Source organism: Oreochromis aureus, linkage group 2 (genome assembly GCF_013358895.1).
Source record: "Oreochromis aureus strain Israel breed Guangdong linkage group 2, ZZ_aureus, whole genome shotgun sequence".
NCBI lineage: Eukaryota > Metazoa > Chordata > Actinopteri > Cichliformes > Cichlidae > Oreochromis > Oreochromis aureus.
Window position 1 is genome coordinate 24,876,200 of NC_052943.1, and position 19,441 is coordinate 24,895,640.

The following is a 19,441-nucleotide window of genomic DNA, read 5'->3' on the forward strand; positions in this document are numbered from 1 at the left end:
TAAGGTAAAGATTCTACAATAATGCAAAGAAAACAGATAAAACCCCAACAATTATATGACCACCTATGAACAAGCAGTGTGGCAACAGTGGGAAGAAAAAAACTCCCTTTAAACAAGTAGAAACCACCAACGAACCAGGATCAGGAAGGGGCAGCCATCTGCCGTGACCTGTTGGGATGAGGGAAGGTAGACAGGACAAAGACACGCTGTGGAAGAGAGCCAGAGATTAAAAATAATTAATAACCAAATGCAGAGAGGCGACCTAAAAAGAAACACTCAATCCATCATGGGAATTTCCCAGCAGCTTAGACCTATGAACCATACAAACCGGCAAGTACAATGGCAGAGGGGGGATAATTTAGGCTTCTTTTTCTGCCATAGGACCTGGACAGCTTGCAGTCACAGTTGACCACGAACTCGCCTTTATACCAAAGCATTATGGAGTCAAACCCACAAAACTCAATGTACTCAACTAAATTTGTAAAGAAAAGTGGTCCAGAATTTTTCCATACAATGTGAGAGACTAATAAAGCTGCTAAAAGTGGTTCTACAAGCTACTGAATCATGCAGTGCACTTAATTTTCCAAACCTTCTTTTTCAAACAACTATTTATTAGGCTATGAGCAACTGAAACCAGATTGAATGATGTATGTTGCTAAGTAGTTTTCCAAACACCAAAAGTGTACAGTGAATAGACATGACCACCAAGCTGAGCATCTGACTGAACTAAAAGCTCCCTGGAGATTCTACTTTTGTCCAAAAAGCAGAGCAGGAAGTGACATTGTTTATAAATGATTCGAGTCAGAGATGCCTTACTGCATCTTTAGAAAGGATTCAGACAGAACTGCACAGTGATAGGAGGACTTATGGCCATTTTGCATTAGTTTTTTATTTAGTTAAAAAATTGTATGAGACTACACTCTCACGTAGGCATCCAAGACTTAATAACCATCTGTACAAAGCATCATCATGATGGTTGTGTTGAGAAATTTGTCTAAACTGGTAAAGACTAAATCTAAAAATATTTTCCGTATGTTTGAAATGCCTAGTTTTTAAATTTACCTCCACTGACTAAAATGTTTTATTAAATTTAGGATAAGTGTTTAGTTAGTTTTTAGTTGACTATAATAATTTGGACCAGCGTAAAGACAGATGGTGTCATTCAAAGAACGCAAAGGTAAAAACAAATAAAAGACACAGTAGTATAATATAAGAATTAATCATTTTAAAATATCCAACACTGTCACTCTAAAAACAACTGTTCGTTTGTTCATTTGCCTGGTAGGAATATCGAGTTCCCAAACACGAGTGATACATGATCAGCTTCCGTACCCAAATTCTCATAACAAGATAAGTAAAAGCAACCTTCTCCTCCACAGTTGCATCCATGCTCAGTGTGGCACTAATTAAAACAAAAGATAACTAACTTTTTTGTCAATGTCAGCAATATGAGCATCAAACCAATAGCATCCAATCAGTTTAATTTGCACTGTGCTGTGGTGGTGGGCTCATGCTGATAGTGGCCTCTTGCTTAAATGAAAAGTGAATATCTGCCCTTGCGTCATACTCTCTCTTCTACCCTTGAACAAAGAGCTGTGCTACTTAAAACCTGTACTGCAAGAAATGCGTGATTCAACAAGCGGTGCTCTTTTGTTTTCCTTCTTGCAAGATCATTAATGTTTAAACATGACGAATAAAAAGCAAACTGCACTGGAGAACTGTCTTACTGTCAAAGAACGTCCTGCAACAAATCTAACACTAAGTCAGTCAACATCAAATGGTTCAAGCTGGGGGTTTCTTTTTTTAGAGAGCACAAGGTAAATATGTGACACCTTTTCAGCTGCAGAGCATTTATTTTCACACTGAAAATAAAATACCTAACCTGAGGTATTTTTCCACAATGGACAGGCTCAGTATTTACAGCATACCCGACATTTTTAGCAGCGTTTTCGTTGTTGTACAGTTGCTGCCTAAGCAAGCGGATCCTCTAATGAACCAGCGGGTATCAGCAGATGTGGGTCTATAACTTAATTTCCCCCCTCAGCTATAGCGCAGATCCTATGGCGTGTAAGTGGTCTTGATGGATGAGCACTACAGCTCATCATACCCCCACCATCATCATCACCAGCCCCTGCATACAGGACCCTTCAGCTCTGCCTCTGCTGTCCCAGAATGTGTTTTATTACGTTTTGTGTGTTATTCAAAAGCTCAAATAAATTCATGATTCCTGCAAGGCTTCAGAATATACTAATTTCATGTCAAAATACATTTATTTATTTTTTTCACAAAAATAATGTCTTGCTGACTGTTGTGATTTTACTGCATGGTTGCATAAAGGATATATAGTGGTACAATTTCTTTAAAAAGGCGATCTTTATGACCTAAAATATCACTCGATGTCAAGAGTTCTAGTCCAATGTGATATTATTAATCAAGCAAATAAAGAAAAACAGCTAATATGATGACATGAATTTAAATTATGTTTTTTTAATTAATTAATGTATTTCAAAGCTCAGAAATAAGCATTTATTATTAGCATTATTCATGTTAAAGGTAGAGAAAAATAGAAGCTCCTAAAGTGTTTCAGGTAAGTGACCACCAGTTAATGAGCTAATATGTAAACACAGCATAACTGTGCAGCTGAAAGTGAATTTTAATTAGATTTTTTCAGAGCATTTTTTTTGAATTACACATTGAACTTTATGCTTCAGCTCAGTCAGAGCTTCAAAACTGGTTGGGTAATTTTGCTCTTGTTCACTTTTATTTTTCTAATTATGTAGGTCTACGATAAACTATAAGATATAAACATTTAATTTTTCAGTGTAGTTTCATTTCATTTCTTTTCAAGCAAAACAACACGGAAAGCAGATAAAATACTGAGAAATTCAAGTTCAGTTAGAGGCAGCTCACTGATCCAGACATCTGTATGTCACTCTCCTAACACCTAACTGCCAACTAACAATGGTGTAGTTCATACAATGTAAGAACCAAACAGAGAAAAAATATTGGCTTACCAGAAATCCAAATAGATCCAAAGGTTGCACCACGCCCGATGAGTAAGTAGATGCTGAGAAGAAAAAAAAGTCTTACCAAGAAACATTTGTTGTGAGTGTTTGCAGTGCAGTTACGGTGTGTGGAAGAGTCATGATAAAATGCATCTATTGGTGATGAAGGGGGGGTGATGCTTTTGGATAAAAGTATAAAGTTAATCTGTGTTTTAACCCATGGTTTAGTTTCATTTTCAGCTGATGTTTTATCAGGTAGGCACCACTACTATTTGGGTACTTTAAGGAAAAGAAAATGTGGTTTAAATGTGGTGTTTACCATATATTGTTTTTTATTATTATTATGCCAATACTCCAATAAGAGGAGTCTTAAAAAGGGTTGTGTTCTAGGGACTTTCAACTGACATATATTTGTTCAAAAGTTACATTGCATATTATTAAAAAATGACTTATGATTTTTGGAAACATACACAAACAAAGAAATGAACTTTTGTGACTATTTATGAATTTTGCCACCACACCAGTGAGCGTATACACAGTTTGCTGTTATGTCCCTAGTCGCCAGTGGCAGAGCTGATAGATGTTTAACCAATTCCAAGCCTAAAGATCAATTATTATCCCTGGAAAAAAATATGTATATATATTTTCTCTGAGCATTGACTGGTTGACTCCTGGGAGTTTTTATTTGTGCCTAAAAATACATGATGAAAGCCATTTTTCCATTAATCCAAAATGTGCATTATGTATGCTGCAGAGTTTCCAGACCATGCCCACTTCTCAAGGTTTTCATGTCTGATGCAATGACCTTTGTTTTGTTTATATCCAACAAGTCACAAACATTTCAGCATGATCACTTAAACTGTGACTCTAATCTGAGATGTGATAGAGAGACGAACAAACACACACATAACAAGCTAAATCTAAAGCTTCATATATATACAGACACAAACACAAACACACACACACAGCATCTTCTCAAGATATCCTCTGTCCCTCTCAAGGGCACGGAGCTGCGGTTCGTGCTTAAGGGCCAAAGGGAGCATGTGGCGAGGCGTCCATATGGGGTAACCTGAGTAAATGCAGGCTAAGGCCATGGTGCGTTGGTGCACTCTGTTGACTGTTTCAACAGACATGTTTTCCCAAAGCAAGAAGAAAGTACAAAGAGGGGTGCCTTAAGTCATGGTTCAGTTCACAGAGATATCTCCCTTTAGGAATCTAATCTCACTCGAGCACTGCATCGTGCTGCAGTGCTAAAACTTGCTCTCGTTGACATTTTAACATCAGATATTAAATTAGCAACAAAATTTTATTTGAAGTGGAGATCAAGTTTGCCAACATGCTCTCGTCAATCCTCAGTTACCACAAGCATCTTCAACACCTCTAAATGTCATTTGGCTGTCTCTTTATCTTTCCATCCCTTCAATTCACCTGCGGATGCAGTCGCAATCAAAAATGCTAATTACCCAAGTGGGTTAATCAACATTAGAATAATTACACGGTAACAATACAAGCAAGCAGCAATGAGTGTGGGATGGTAAACCCGTGTAAAACACGTGCTGTTTATTTGATTAACATCAGGATGCAAAGATGGCTCCCCCAACAGCGAAACAGGTGATTGATTGAGACTAAAAAAAAATTAAGTAGCGATTAGGAAAGCAGAGGATTATTTAATGCGAATGTACACAATAACTTTAATAACTTTGCTGTGTTTCTGTGCTCCTCTCTTCGCTTTCTTTTTTTAGACCAGCATTGCCTGTGGCTGAATGCAGTAACTCGTGGAACTAACCAAGAAATTAACCCTGGATTTTGCTTTCAAAGAATTGACAGTACAACCCCAATGGCAATCTCTGGCAGTCAGGACATGCAAGATGCCCACGTCTGTTTCAGCTTTGCTCCCAACTTCTGAAAAACTTGGATATTTGCTAAATTGATGAGGAGGCCTAGATCTTATGAAATCCTTGGTGTTAAGGTGGACACAAATCCTCGTGCTCCAGTTCCTGAAGGCCTCCACAAGGTTCCTGTATCCCTGCTCTTCTCCACTCCTGATACATGCAACAATAGCTGTACCCTCTGAGCATTTTTGGATTCCGCATGCAGCTCAAAATCCTGCCACATGCAACAATACCAACTTACAAAATTAACGAGAAACCGTCTTTACCGTTCTTTGTGACAATGAAGCCAAAAGAATTGATTTCCAATTGACTGAGAGTATTGCCAAGCTACTCACATTATCATCAATATTTAAGTGAGGGGTGAATAAGTGGTATTTAAGGACTGTTTTGGTGACGTTTTGACCTTAAGTGCCTCTTTATGAAGATGAGAGGGAAAATGTTTTTTGGGGGAAACCGGGTCAATATTGAGACACCCAAAAGTCAATTAATGCTGTAAAGTGTCTTTTCTCCTCTTTCGCAGTTCTTCCTAAGTGACAGACTGAACTCTCAACACCATCTGCCAAAAAAGTCTCCCTAAACTTGACCCCACCGCCCCGAGGGTTTGACTGACCTCTGCTGCTAGATTCAGCTCGCTGGACCATCTAGAAAATAGAGGTCTGGGCATGAGTCAACTTGATATTGCAAGGATTTGGTGATTTATCACATCTCAGTCTTGAGACTCCCAACCTGCATTCACCAACGTCAAAACAAAAGCAGAAGGAATATAGAAGGTGAAGGGGGAAGACATTAACAGCCCATAAATCTGCCAGAAAGGTCCACAAGTGTTCTGTCTTTGCTGCTATTTAAAATGACGACCATGAGGGCTAGACAGCATGCTTCCAGAGTGCATTCCACACAGGCGTCTGAGTAAGGTGCACTTTCACTGACTTGCAGAAGGCGTTGTTGATTATGCAGGATCTGTTTTTCATCTTTTCTCACAGTTTGAGCCTATATCAGTGACGCCCAGAGGCTCCAGACCAGCTTTTAATTATACAAGGGTTTGTTTTATTTTTCTTTATTTGAAACAGAAAATATAATTCATCACATCTTCAATATTGTTTTAGAAAAGGCGCCGATGACAGGATACTCATTAAATGTACAAATATTTGCATTTATTTTCCTGTGAGGGATCTGTGGGGCAGCAGCTTTGTATAAATATTAATACACAGTTCTTTTTATTACTTCTGTTGATGAAAAATGAGGGTTAAGATGCATTTCAGACAAGATATTTTTTTAATAGCTATCGCCTTTGATTGGGTTTAAATAAAGTTTGAAATGCTTTAAAGTTTCTAGTGACAAAAAGATAAACATTTGCAAAGGCACAGTGGCAATTTTTAAATATTACATTTATCTCCACAGATGCATGAAATTGGGCGATATGGTGATGTTGCCTGTCGACATTCACATTATAGATCTTTTCTCACTGCACACTAACCACAAAACCTTGAGAAACTAAAGAAATCGTTGCAAAATTCACATTTTTTGCATTAAAAACAGCCAACACAGCACCAAGAATTCCCAAATCAGGTTCAAGGACAGAGGATAAAGTTTAATAGGGAGTGCAATCAAAAGCAGATGATCTGTGAACCAACTTGAGACCAACTGGAAACTGACTTGCAGTTATTTAGTTCTTATTTTGAAATACCTGTGTGATTGCAGTAACAATATAGTGGCTCAGATTTGGACAAACTGCTTGCCCAGCCTTCCTCGTGCTCATCCCAACAAGGTCAACCACAGTCTCTCTGATTTTATAAGTTATTATGTTTCTGACTCCCCTTCTTCTTGCTTCTCCCATCTTACTTCACCTCTTGTTCCTCCTTTTCCTCCACGTCCTCCTCTAGCTCTCACTCCCCTTACACTCTGTCCAATATTGGCCTTCATTCTTGTCTGAACAAAATGTTTACCTGTATCCTATTTTTAGTACTCAAGCTTTGATAGTATCTTTACATGAGTCAATATGGGAAGGAAATTAGCCAGACTGTGCAATGTCATTAAACTGCAAAATTAGGTGTAAAGCAGATCATTTGCATGTAGTATGGCACATGTGCAGAGTATTAAGAGTATTGAGTCCAAATTTAGTGTTCTGTGATTTGTCATTTAGAACGAAATCATTATATAAATTGTAATGCAGTTAGCATAATCTTTCCTTTTAGAGCCTTTTACACTTGCTGGCGTCATCTGTTGGAACAGGTATGCAGGATTTGAGTTTACAGTTAACAGACTTTTTAAGTTAAACCTGAGCTGAATTAACACTTGAACCAAAGTAACCTTACAAAAATAAACGTTAAACATATCCAGTTCCCTTTTTTTCAAACTTTAAAATCATCAGAATCCTTCTTACTTTGGGATACATTTCATTAGTGTCAGAGAGTGAGTGCAGAAATGTTGCATGGGTATCTATCTAGCTGGAACACTGGGATGTGCAATACGCTCCGCTGAACAATAGATAACATGCTGCAGCTATTGATCCCTGCTGGTATTTTAAGTTTTGGGTGAGGGGCGCTCTATCAGGTTTCCATGCACAACTGCTCAGTCTGCATACTAGCAAGTTGTCTTTAGAGCCCCTTATGTTCCTGAGGCAAGGCAGGGTTGGTGACTCCTGGGATATATGATTAACTTTAGAGATCCCAAAGCTAAATCAAAAATAATCATGTCCTCTGGTGTCTGGAGACATCAAAGGGACTTGCAAATGAATTGCTTTCATTGGAAATCTGTATATTTCAAACTCTATCTGCCAAATCATATTATTTCTTACCTCCTACATCACTTAAAATATATTTTTCTTTAAAAGATTTCTGTGACTGATACATTTTAAAGAACTCTCAACTTTTGACACCGCTCAGTCTATTAACCAAACCTGCACTATGTCCCATGCTGACATCCAATTTCAGACACAGTCACATTGAAGACAATAGGAATAATAGAAGCTATGGCTAATTTGAACCCAGCTTATCAACTACCATTATCACAGTGAGAGCCTGAGACCCTGGCAGCACGGCTGATTACAGATACTGTGGTGTTATTTGAGAAATTGCTCATTTGGCAAATGCTTATGTTGTCTGTTACCTAAATTCTCATTTTCATCTATGTGTTTCAAGGGATTTGTTTTTAATTTAAAGAGACAAAAGAAAACAAAAAAAGACATATAGTGGGACACATAATCATTGACACGACTATTCAACAGTACAGTTGAGCCTCACATCCAACCTTGATAGACACATTGCTCAAAACAAAAACACACGACTCACAAGGGAAATAAGCAACAGCGAGCCTAATGATGGAAACAACTTAATGTGGCAGCAACATTGCCCAGACTCCTCCCCAACAGCGAGGTTTGCAGTTGTGTGCATGCGTAATGTCCATTTGGGACGGGCAAGCTAATTTACCAGGCCCAAGAACAACACCGCACGGCCCAAACGATCGCCAAGCCGCCGAAATCGCCCCCTATCACAATCAAGCTCTGGTCCAGTCGCAAAGCAAGCAAGGATTCATTTTAAACTAAAGCTCGGGCTTTGAAAAATGACCTTTGCTTGATCCAGTGCTTCAGTGTGACCGAAAATATGTGGATGGCAAAATGTTTGAAGATTAATGGGACTCCTTAGAGCTACAGTTTTGCAGAATTTCTTTCTTTTCTCTTTGGCTGACTTTCATTCTCATTCATGTACACAACCACATCCTCGAACTTCATTGTCAACTGGGAGCAGAACACTTTAAACCACGAGAGAATAATGATAAACAAACTGTGACTCCTGCAAAATGAGCATTAAGGTGGTGTAATCGATCACGTGAATGATGAATCCCCAGACCGGAGTTTTGCCTGGCAGTGGTGGTGTGTCTCCAAAAGTCTTCCCCAGGGAAACATGTTCCCCACCTCATGCCATTGGCCTTCTTGGTAACGCTATATCCGCATCAGAGAGGCTGGCCCCATTGATTTAGCACTTAGCTTCATTGTCCCATATGAACAGTTATCATTTTTGGCTGGGGGCCAGAGGCCAGGCGTCAAAGTTACCAATCAATGATCCGAACTTTGGAAATGGAGTGACACCAGAGGATAATGATAAGACAGAGTTTAGGAAGAACTGCAGATTGCAGGAAATATGGTATCAAAAGAGGCTGGTAGATCTTCAAGGAAGCATAAAACAAAATAATATGTATCACCGATGCTGAGTTTATTCATATTTTGAATATTGCAGAAGGTTTTTAGTAAAACTGTTGCATCTAGCAGCAATGTAAACTAATGCTTCCAGCAAATAAGGACCCTCTCCCAGCTGACACTGCCCAACAGGTGAGTACCTAAACAGATCACCAGCAGATTGCAAACACCCCTAATGGAAATTTTAGAATCACCAATTAATCCAACATGTGTGTCTTAGATTGTGGGAGCACCCAGACAGAACCCACAAAAGCAATAAGGCACCACTACCCAATCTGTCCTTACTTTGCTATGATACTATGATACTATGCTATGATACTAACTTTACACAACAGCGATTGTTGTTTTCCAACTCGTTCTATGTTAACTCTCATTACTTAAAGCACCTAGTTGACGGCTGGAGTAGTTATGTTTCTTGTTTTTTGCTTAATAAGAATGATTTAACCGAACCATAATGACAAAAACCTGTTTTAATTTAGCATACAGTATATTTCTTCCCGTGGTATTAAAATTTGAAATGGCCATTTGACTTTTAACTTTGTTTCATCCATCAAGATAGTTTTGGTTGCACTCTTAATTTCTGGACAGTCTGTTTAAGCACTCTCTTGGGATTGCAAGACAGCATGGCAGAGCAGATGGGAAGTTTTGCTTAGAGATCATCTACATGAGAGTTGAGATCTGACCCCACCCTTTCACAGGGGTCACAGCTTCTCTGCATGTTTTCATGTCTGAAGTAACTGGGTCAGCAGTATGAGCTCTGAGATGTCAAAAAACTGAGACAGTTCTCTACTGAAAAAGGGCACCAGAAGATATTCATTACAACCAACAACAAAACGTCCTCTTAGCTACTAATTAATTGAATACACTTGGCTCATTGGTTGTAAAGAATGCTTAATTCTGTTCAGTGGAACTTTACAGTTCAACTAAATGTCCAGCAATTATTTGATTGTTGCTTAACAGTAAAAAATGTGTGTCTGTGTTGTTGCTAATAGCTTTGCACTCCTAAAAAGGAGTCCTTGGACACGATTTAGGTAACTGGCTAAGATGCCACTTGGGTGCCTCACTAGTTGAGGAGGTGTTTTGTAAATGTCTTACAGGGATGTAACCCATGGAAAAACCAGGAGAAATTCCATCACCCAGTTTGCTTGGAAATCCCTGAGTAAGGTACATGATACATTGACTGGTTCTTAAATACACATTTCTATTAAAAAGTCTCATTAAAAATCCCTTCATGATGCCGGAAATCAGAGGACAATGGCCAGACTGCATCAAGCTGACAGGAAAGCAACAGTGACTCAAACAACCATTTATCACAATCAAAGGTATGCAGCCGAGTATCTCAGAACAAATAACAGATCAAACCTTGAAGCAGATGGGCTACAGTAGGGTGTCTCTCCTGTCAGCTAGGAACAGGAAACTGAGGCTACGAGTTGACTGACCAACACTGCACAATAGAAGATTGAAAAATGTTTCTTGGTCAGATGTTTCTCAGTGTCTGCTGTAGCATTCATCCTTCAGCAATTATGTGATGCTGTCCTGTCAATATGGACCAAAATCTCTGAGGAATGTTTCCAGCACCTTGTTGAATTTATGCCATAAAGAATTAAGACAGTTCTTAAGAAAGAAGGAGGATCTAACAAGGTAATAGAAATCTGTACCTAATAAAGTGAGCGAGTGTACATTTCCACATGAAAAATGTTCTCTTTCTCTTGCTGTCATGTCTAGTTTAAATAGACTTACTGTGCCACAGGCCTCTTTTTAAAGACAGGTGACAGCAAACAATAAATCTCTTGGAAGCATCGCTGCAGACTTCAGTTTTACTGAAAGCTCACAGAGAAGAAATCGATTCCATCAATCCATCCATCTTCTGCCGCTTATCCAGCAGTCTAAGCAGAGAAGCACACCTCCCCGGCCATCTCCTCCAGGTCACGTGGGGGGACGTGTCCCGGGTTTATTTCAGGACCTCCTCTATCCTAAGAACATCTTGCCCAGGAGAGATGCTGAAACCACCTCAACTGGTTCCTTTCAGTGTGGAAGAGTAGGGGCTCTACTCTTGTCCCTCCCCAATGATTTAACTCTTCATCCTATCATTAAGGGAAAGCCCAGCCACTCTTCAGATTAAGCTCATTCCCACGGCTTGTATCTTTGATCTCATTCTTTCGGTCCTTGCCAAGGGCTCATGACCGCAGATAAGACAAGGAATGTGGATTGACAGCGTCACTTTCACTCTCAGCTCTCTCTTCACCACGACGGACCATTACATTATACTCAAGACATGGCCCCAATCCATCTGTCAATCTCCCACTCCTCCCACTCATGAACAAAACTCATTGATAAAAAAAACTTATTAAACTTGAGTGTGCACTCCACCCTTTCCCGATTGAGAACCATGGCCTTAGACCTGAAGATGCTTATTCTCAGTTCTACCCATTCAAACTCGGCTATAGCAGGTATTTCTAAACCTCACATGCAAGCTCAAGTCCTTCCCCACTAGAAAGGTGACAATCCACATTCCAAGCAGATAAGGATTGAACCACCAGGGCTTCTGCTCTTGAATGCCACCCAACAGACATGGCAGCCGACCTCTATGAAACTTACTGCTGATGATGGCATTTTGTTGGCTCTTTGTGTTGCATCCAACAGGCCCAACAGGCCAAGGCCCAGCCATCAGGAATGCTCCCTCAAGTTTCCTCCCTAGGCCTGGCTTCGGGGTGAGGCAGTAACTTTGTCCCAGGCTGGGTACACTGGTCATTTCGCTGTTTCTTCATAGAGGTTTTAGTAAAGGCTTTTCATCTAGATCCTCACCCAGGATAATTTCCATGGGAGATCCTACCAGGGGCAAAAGTCACCACCAATATAGCACTTGGTATCACTGGGACACATAAACCCCTCCACCATGTTAAGGTGGCAACTAACCGAGGGGTCGACATAGAAGCAGCAATTATAATTTTTAGTAGTGCATTCTATATTATTTGAGTATGTAGAGTCACAGAGTTATTTAGAATTCAAATATGATGCCTTTTAAACATTATATTCAAATGTAGACATTTTCCTTCTATTAATTCTTTTATCATAAACAATGAGTTAGTACTATTGCAAAGAAATAGTGATAAACTGCCTTTTTTCTCATGCTTTCCTGCTTAGATAAATATCCCTTGTTATTCAGTTTAAAAATAAACTATTTCTCAACCTAATATTTTTCTCCCCAAAGTAAGAACGTCCTGGTTAATCAAACGTTATTACCCTTCATTGGAAATACTATTAACAGATGAGTGGTTTCTGAGCAGAGTAATTTAGAATCTTCTTCCCACGTTGTCTAAAATAGGGACGGGTGAAATGATGTTATCATTGCCTTGTTAATTCACCTAATAATTTCTCATTTATTTAGATGATGAGAGCTATAACTCAGCTCACCCTGATAATTGTCTACCTGTGGATTTAACACTTTCCATGAGCTCTTTAAAAGCTTATGTATCTTCAACATATCTAGGATAATAAACAAATCTATACATAACAAATTTGATTTTGTGCTTTTGCCTTTAGCTCTTTTCTTATTGAACTAGTTTGCAGAGAATTTATCTTTTTCCAGCCTTACCAAACAAAACACTTTGCATGTACAAAAGGCTTGGATTTGCTCCACTGCATATTCAGTGAATCGTACCAGTCTGGTGTTTGCACTGTAAGAATACATTCACAGAAATTAAAGATGACGGATGTGTTGCACATACGTCCATGAGTGTGTAACAACAGTGGAAGATGGGTTAAATTTGCATCACATTGGCTAAATTAGACAGAATAAGCACGCCCAGTCTCCCACAACCTGTGCTTATGTACCTAGGGTGCATTAGTGATTCACACTAACTGCTAGCACACAGTGTGATCTGGTTCATATTGATAAGTGTGAAGCTGTTGACTTTACCTCTTGTTTTTTTGTTTTATGCTGTGTTAGCAGACCTTTATATGTACAGGATCTTAGAGATGTTTTGAAAGGAAACATAGCAATCCACTGAAAGTAAAGCTGGCCTGTGGCGTCTATTAATGTCACATGAGATTAAAAAAAAAAAAAGAAAAGTTACTTCATTTATTTAATACATTAGCTGTAGTCCAGTAGTTCATATGTGCATGAACTGTATGCTTGCAAGCACGTATCTTTTATGAATGTTTAAATTAGGTGGGTTCACTAGCCACAGGATGTCAAGTTGGCCTTGAATGCAACAGCATGCACAGACAACTTAGGATTCAAGGCCACAAGTGATTTATCAACACAAAACTAAAGGTGTAAATGGTCAATAGATTTGCCAGTGGTCTGTAAATAACATATTTATTTGCATATGTGTTTGTTTGTCTGCCCATTAGGTCAAAAGCTCTCTTCACTGAATAAACACATAATGAGCTAAAGCATATGAAGAAGCCCCTCAGTAAATAAGACAGATAGAACACCTTAAGTTTAATTAATAGCTTGCAGGTTCAATCAAACTATGATAATTTGCCAATATCAACAGAGGTTGTGATGCTCTGAATTCATTGCACCTGATAATCCTTCAGTTAGAGGAATTTTTGTGGGTAATAAAATGATGCTTACAGCAATCAATACATCCCAGCCTCTTCATGAAATAGTCACAACTTTCAAATGTTCAATTCATGTTTTTGTGCATGAATTTTAGATACAAACACAAGACCAAGTTCTGGTCATACACAGATTTTCACACATCCTTTTTAATATTTTAAACACATTATTAATGAAAAATGATCACTTGTTTAAGTTTAGGCCTTACAAACAACTTGGTTAGACTTCAGCACTTAAAAGATCTTGGTTACTTGTTGCACTTGTTGACACTGGTTCCAGTGGTTTCCAGCACAAAGGAGTTGGAATATAAACAAATGAGTATGACACTCATGTTGCTGCCAAATTAGAATTCAGTGGAACAGAAATAACTGAAGCTGTCAATCATGGAGACGGTGTTCTTGTGATTATTTTGAAAGTAAACATCATAACAGGGCCATGACCTCCTTTGGTACATCCCCCTAAGCTGTCAAATGTCAGACTGGGTCATGCAAACAAAGGAGTCAAGAGTTACCTGCGGGCATCTGTATGTCCTCCGGTGTTTGCTGAGCACAAACTGTCAAGCAAATGCAGTTTTAGGCAGTTTTAGCTGCTCTCCGACTCACCTGCTTACTTAGGACTTGCACTATTTAAGAGAAAGTAAGAACCTATGCAATGATCATTTGCTCATGTTTTATTGTACTCAACTTTTACAGAATGTTGAAGCAGAGGGGTTTTAATGTGGGCGTGAGCAAGTTTCAAAAGAGTAACTCTTTTCTTTACATTTAATTTATATACAATTTTATACACATTTTTATTGTATACAAATGTATGTACAATCACATCACCTCTAAAAGGACACCTTTTTAATTTCAAGCTTATCATCTTGCTCCCATAATGCCAGGCTGCCTCATGAAGATGTAATTTACATCTTGGTATTTCATTAAACAAACAGCAAAACAAAAAAGGTGCAAAAAAATCAAAGAACAACAATAATAATAATAATAATAATAATAATAATAATAATAATAATAATAATAATAATAATAATTTGTTTAGTAAATTTACTACGAATAAACAGTGAAATTTCCATTTTTTAAGTGTAACTTACAGCTTACAAATAAAATACATGCTATGTAGCACAAAACTGGTAATATTAACAGGAAGAGGTGCCCAGGATGAAAAGAGCGTCTTTACACTCTGGCTGTACATCTCCATTTAAGAGGCCTCGTAAAGATTCACAGACTTTGTGCTCCAAGCGAGGAGAAAATTGGGTGCCATTGCAACAAATGAATACCACCGTGTCTTGGAGGCAAATGAAAACCCTTCACTATGAGTGGATCTGAGCAGCCAGGAGTCATCGGTGGTTCTCCCTGGTGTCACCTAGCCTATTAGTCTCTATAAAGGATGATGAATTAGAGACAGAGGGGGAGGTAAGCCTTCGTGCCGATGCTGAAGACGGGGGTCATAAGAATGATAAAGTGAACAGCATGAGCACTTTAATGGGCGATGCCAACAGAGAGGGTGGAAGAAACCTGAAATCTTAAAATGGGAATTTCCATATTGTTCTCTTAGTTCTTCAGGCCAATACAAACACAGAAGAATTTCATATGAAACACATTTCTCAGGTAGGAGCCGTTGTTGAAATGTGTTTTATTTATTTCTCTCTGTTGAATGGCTACCGACAGGCAGAAGAACAAACACAATTTATTAAGTAAACAGAAAATGACAGGAGACATCAATCGTAAAACTCATCCCATAAGAGACGTGTACCTTTCTGTTTTTTTAAAGGTAGCTGTAACAATTAAAAGTCAAGCATCTCGTGCAGGTGTATGAATTAAAGCTATGATTAAAAGTTATAACCAGTTTTAGTTAATGAAAAAATATTGTTTATGTTCTATATTTGACATACACAGAGAACAAACCTTGGCCATCTTAAATATGAACCTAGCTTTCCAACATTACTTAAATAACTAAAAGGTCAGTTACCACAAATTCTGCTTCTTTAAAATACCGGAGTCAATGTTTGGTCATGATAGTTTAAAGCATCCCTGAAACAGAATCTCACTTCATCTTTGATGAACACACACAAATAGATTTTTTTTTTTAAATGAGAATGGTGTAAAGGTCAGTGTACTAGTTTCGGTAAAACCTGGAACAATCCCACACTGGAGAAACTGGCATCATAATATGAATTTGGCTTTATCGAAGGTATTCAGCAGTACGATGTTTGCAAAAATTTTGGTTTGATTTGATTTAAAAATTATATGCATAAACACACTCAAAAATTTGTGCGAACTTTAACAAGTGTTTGAGGGACAGATACAGTTTGTTTTCTTATGCCTCACCTCTCTAGCCACTTACAGGAAAATCAGTTGACTAAGTTTTGCATAATCTTGTGAGCAACCACACAGCAGTGAAAATAAAACCTTCCTGGTATTGACTTTATTGTCAGATGAGCCAGCAATTTCTTCATCCCCAGTTACACAGGACTTGAATTTCCTATGGCTTCAAATGCTGGATTCGCAGGAACAAAGTGACCGTACATGGAATTCTTTATTGTGGTTTGTTGTTTTGTGATTGCTGAGAATTTGCCTAGAACCTCTTAACGTCTTTATGCCTGTAAGATGAGCCAAATATTTTGCTCTGCTGCAGCTTCATATTCAAATAACAAGTGGCAAAACAAGCAGCGGCAGTTCCCGTGACGTGGTTAGACTAATGTATTCCTGTCAGTGAACTAACTGAGGTTAGTATCGACCAAGAGCATTCACGACCTAGCTACAAAACAGCACCTTTTTCCTTTTCAGAGAGTAATATAACACAAAGTACCAGTCCCACTCAATATATTGGAAACACTGACTGTGTGCAACTGCAGAAAGAAATTCCTTCAGCTAATACCAAGTTTTTATACTAAAAATACATTTTTTGCTCCGTTAGATTAGAATCGATAATGTCTTTACTTTGTGTGACAGTGGAAACAAATGACTATCATCTAATAATCTGAATGAAGAAACACTTAGTCTGAGCACTTAATGGATCTTTGTCTTCCAAAACCTTTCATCTGACGCTGATAAATGAGGCTCAGTCGTACCTGGAATAACAGTGTGTGTATTACATCAGTGGTTAGGACCAGACTAAATGAGGTCATGCTATCGTTTCTATTCACTATGGAGCATTTTTCATTTATTTTCCATAGATACGCAAAACAATACGAGACAACAACAAGGTTTGTGCTCATGTTTGAGTATGTATAAAGCTGGAATCCACAGTCTCCAAATAAAGTTAGAATACCAGTTTGGTGACAGATTATGAATGTTGTAAATATTCATAACTTTAGTCACTGCATTTATGCATTCAAAACTGAAAGAAAGACTGCCAGCTCCTTTGATAAATGCTTGAAGAGAATTTCCCATTTCTTATTTATTTGACAGCTGACATTTGCGTTGCTTTCAACAACACATAAATCAATAACAATTAAATTTTTGGTTATTAAGGTTCATTTATCATTGTCAGTAATATGCAGTTCCATGACTGTGCATTTTTAGCATTTGGGGCTAATATTTGGAGTAGATGACAAACTTCAAGAGTAAGTCAGAAAAACAGATGGGCTGACAGTGACACATGCTCTCTGTCAGTGTAATAACCTCTGCCTCGTGAACCTAAAGTATCCTCTTCCAATGAATCACTGACAGCTGAGAAGCTAAGTATTGTGTAATTGCAGGAGCTGCAGCAGCATGCTGTGGAATAATATGCTAAGTGACTATTAATCACTTCTGTGACAATTAAGAAAATAAAGGTGATACGTGGGAAGACACTTGCATTTGATTGATGTTCTGTAGATAAAAGTTCTCTACAGCCTAATTGCTGATGAGGCACTAAACTTTTTTAAAGACTTTGAGTGTGTGCATCGTTTTGTTTGTTCTGTGCAAACTCACTAACTACCCCTACTCCTTCAGTTTAGTATAGCCTAGGAACAGAGTATACTAAACAGCAAATTCACGGGTGAAGCTTCTTTTCATTGTTATCACCTACCATGAAGTGAAAACATAGACAGGTTATGCATTTTTAATACAAGAGGTTACGATCTGCTCTCGTTAGCTCCTTCTCCATTAATTAATTTTCGTGAACGGTTTTCAGGGTTTTCCATTAGGTCATAGCACCTGGTACCAGTTACTTCTTTAGTACCTGCTCACCTGGGGTTCCAATCAGCCCGAGCAGGTACTAAAATGTGACGTCGTCACACTGCATGCCACCGATTGGTTGGTCAGTAGCGTTACTCGAAGAGTCGTGAGAGCGCCGCCTTCACGAAAAACCCGGCAATGAGCGAAATGGCTACAAAAAACAACGCTGTGTTCCCGAGTCTGATGAAAAGCCACAGACTGAGTATAGGTATAATCTTGCATCGACGTCCACTTCTTTTTGTAGCGTTGTTTTAATTGCGTCGCAACAACCACGCATATTAGGTAGTACGGAATTGTAGAGTTGAGTTAGAGTTGACCCGAGTAGCTACTAATGGAAAAGGAGCTTATGTAGACTGGCAAATTAAAGAGCAAGTCAGCTATACTGTGTATTCCAGCTTATTTTTGTCTAGTATTTTAAAGCCATGCGTCAGTTTGATGTATTGTACAAAGCTCAAAAGGACAGTGCGTTAACATGCCATGGTTATCTCTTATGCACTTTTTTTAGTTAAATGTATAATGTGTTAAATGTAAAAGTTAGTCCTGATGAACTCTTACTATTTCTCTCTTTGAAAATTATGTTTTTAATTTTAAATTTGAAAGTGATAAACTGGTGAAGTTTACTTAGGCTCAGCTGATTCTTCATTTCTTGGAGGAGTGATTCTGGTGCCAGTCAGCAGTGACGCCTTTTCTGAAGGACTGCTCTGCTTTCTCTTTGAGACGCTAATAAGCAGGGGATGTTGTTCAAGCTTTAGGTTTAACAGTTTTACACAATGAGAGATCACTGCAGTTCCTCAGAAAGTCACTGCATAAATGATACAGAAATGACTGACAGTTTTCAAGGTTTACGAGTGTAACCTAGTTTGAGCCAGCCGATGATGAAAGGCGCTGCTAGTTATTTTGGTGAGTGAGCAAACACCCTCCTTAGTAACAAAGCTAGTGGCTTATGTGGTAGTAAAAAAAGTATAGTCTACTGTGCAAAATAGAAGACAAATATCTGCATTTGAGATTTTTGAATTATAAACAATATACTGAGCAAAGTTTCCTTTGCTGCATCATTGGCAGTGACATTAAATAAAGGTGCAACAAAGACATTTTCAGTTGTATGTTCAGTATTCAATCATACTGAATGTTATTGATATAGAGCACAAATTCACAATAGTCATCTCAAGGCAATGAATATTGTGGGAAACAGATAATGACCTAAACCTCAACTTGGCAAACCTGACTTGCCAAAACTCTGAAACTGAGGAAACCTTTAGGCAGAACTAAAGTCACACAGAAGCCGGCCATCTACCCATACTGGGTTGGGTTAGGGGAAAGTGGAGACCTGAACTGCATAGAGAAACAACAAATAATACAAGAATGAACATAAAGCAGACAGATATACATGCAGAAAAGTACACGGGAATATTTATCCAGCCAACTAGATGTTTCTACAGACATTCAGACTGTTCTTTTCTGCACTGTTGACTCCACTTCTTTAAACCTATGTTAACTTGACTTGTTTGCTGCAAAATCAGGAGTTGCAAGGATTTGCTTTCCTTCCATTTTGTTTGTGTGGAGTGATGGAGACTGTTTCACATATGTTCATACATAGGCAATTATTCCAGAGCAGTGTGATTGGGCTA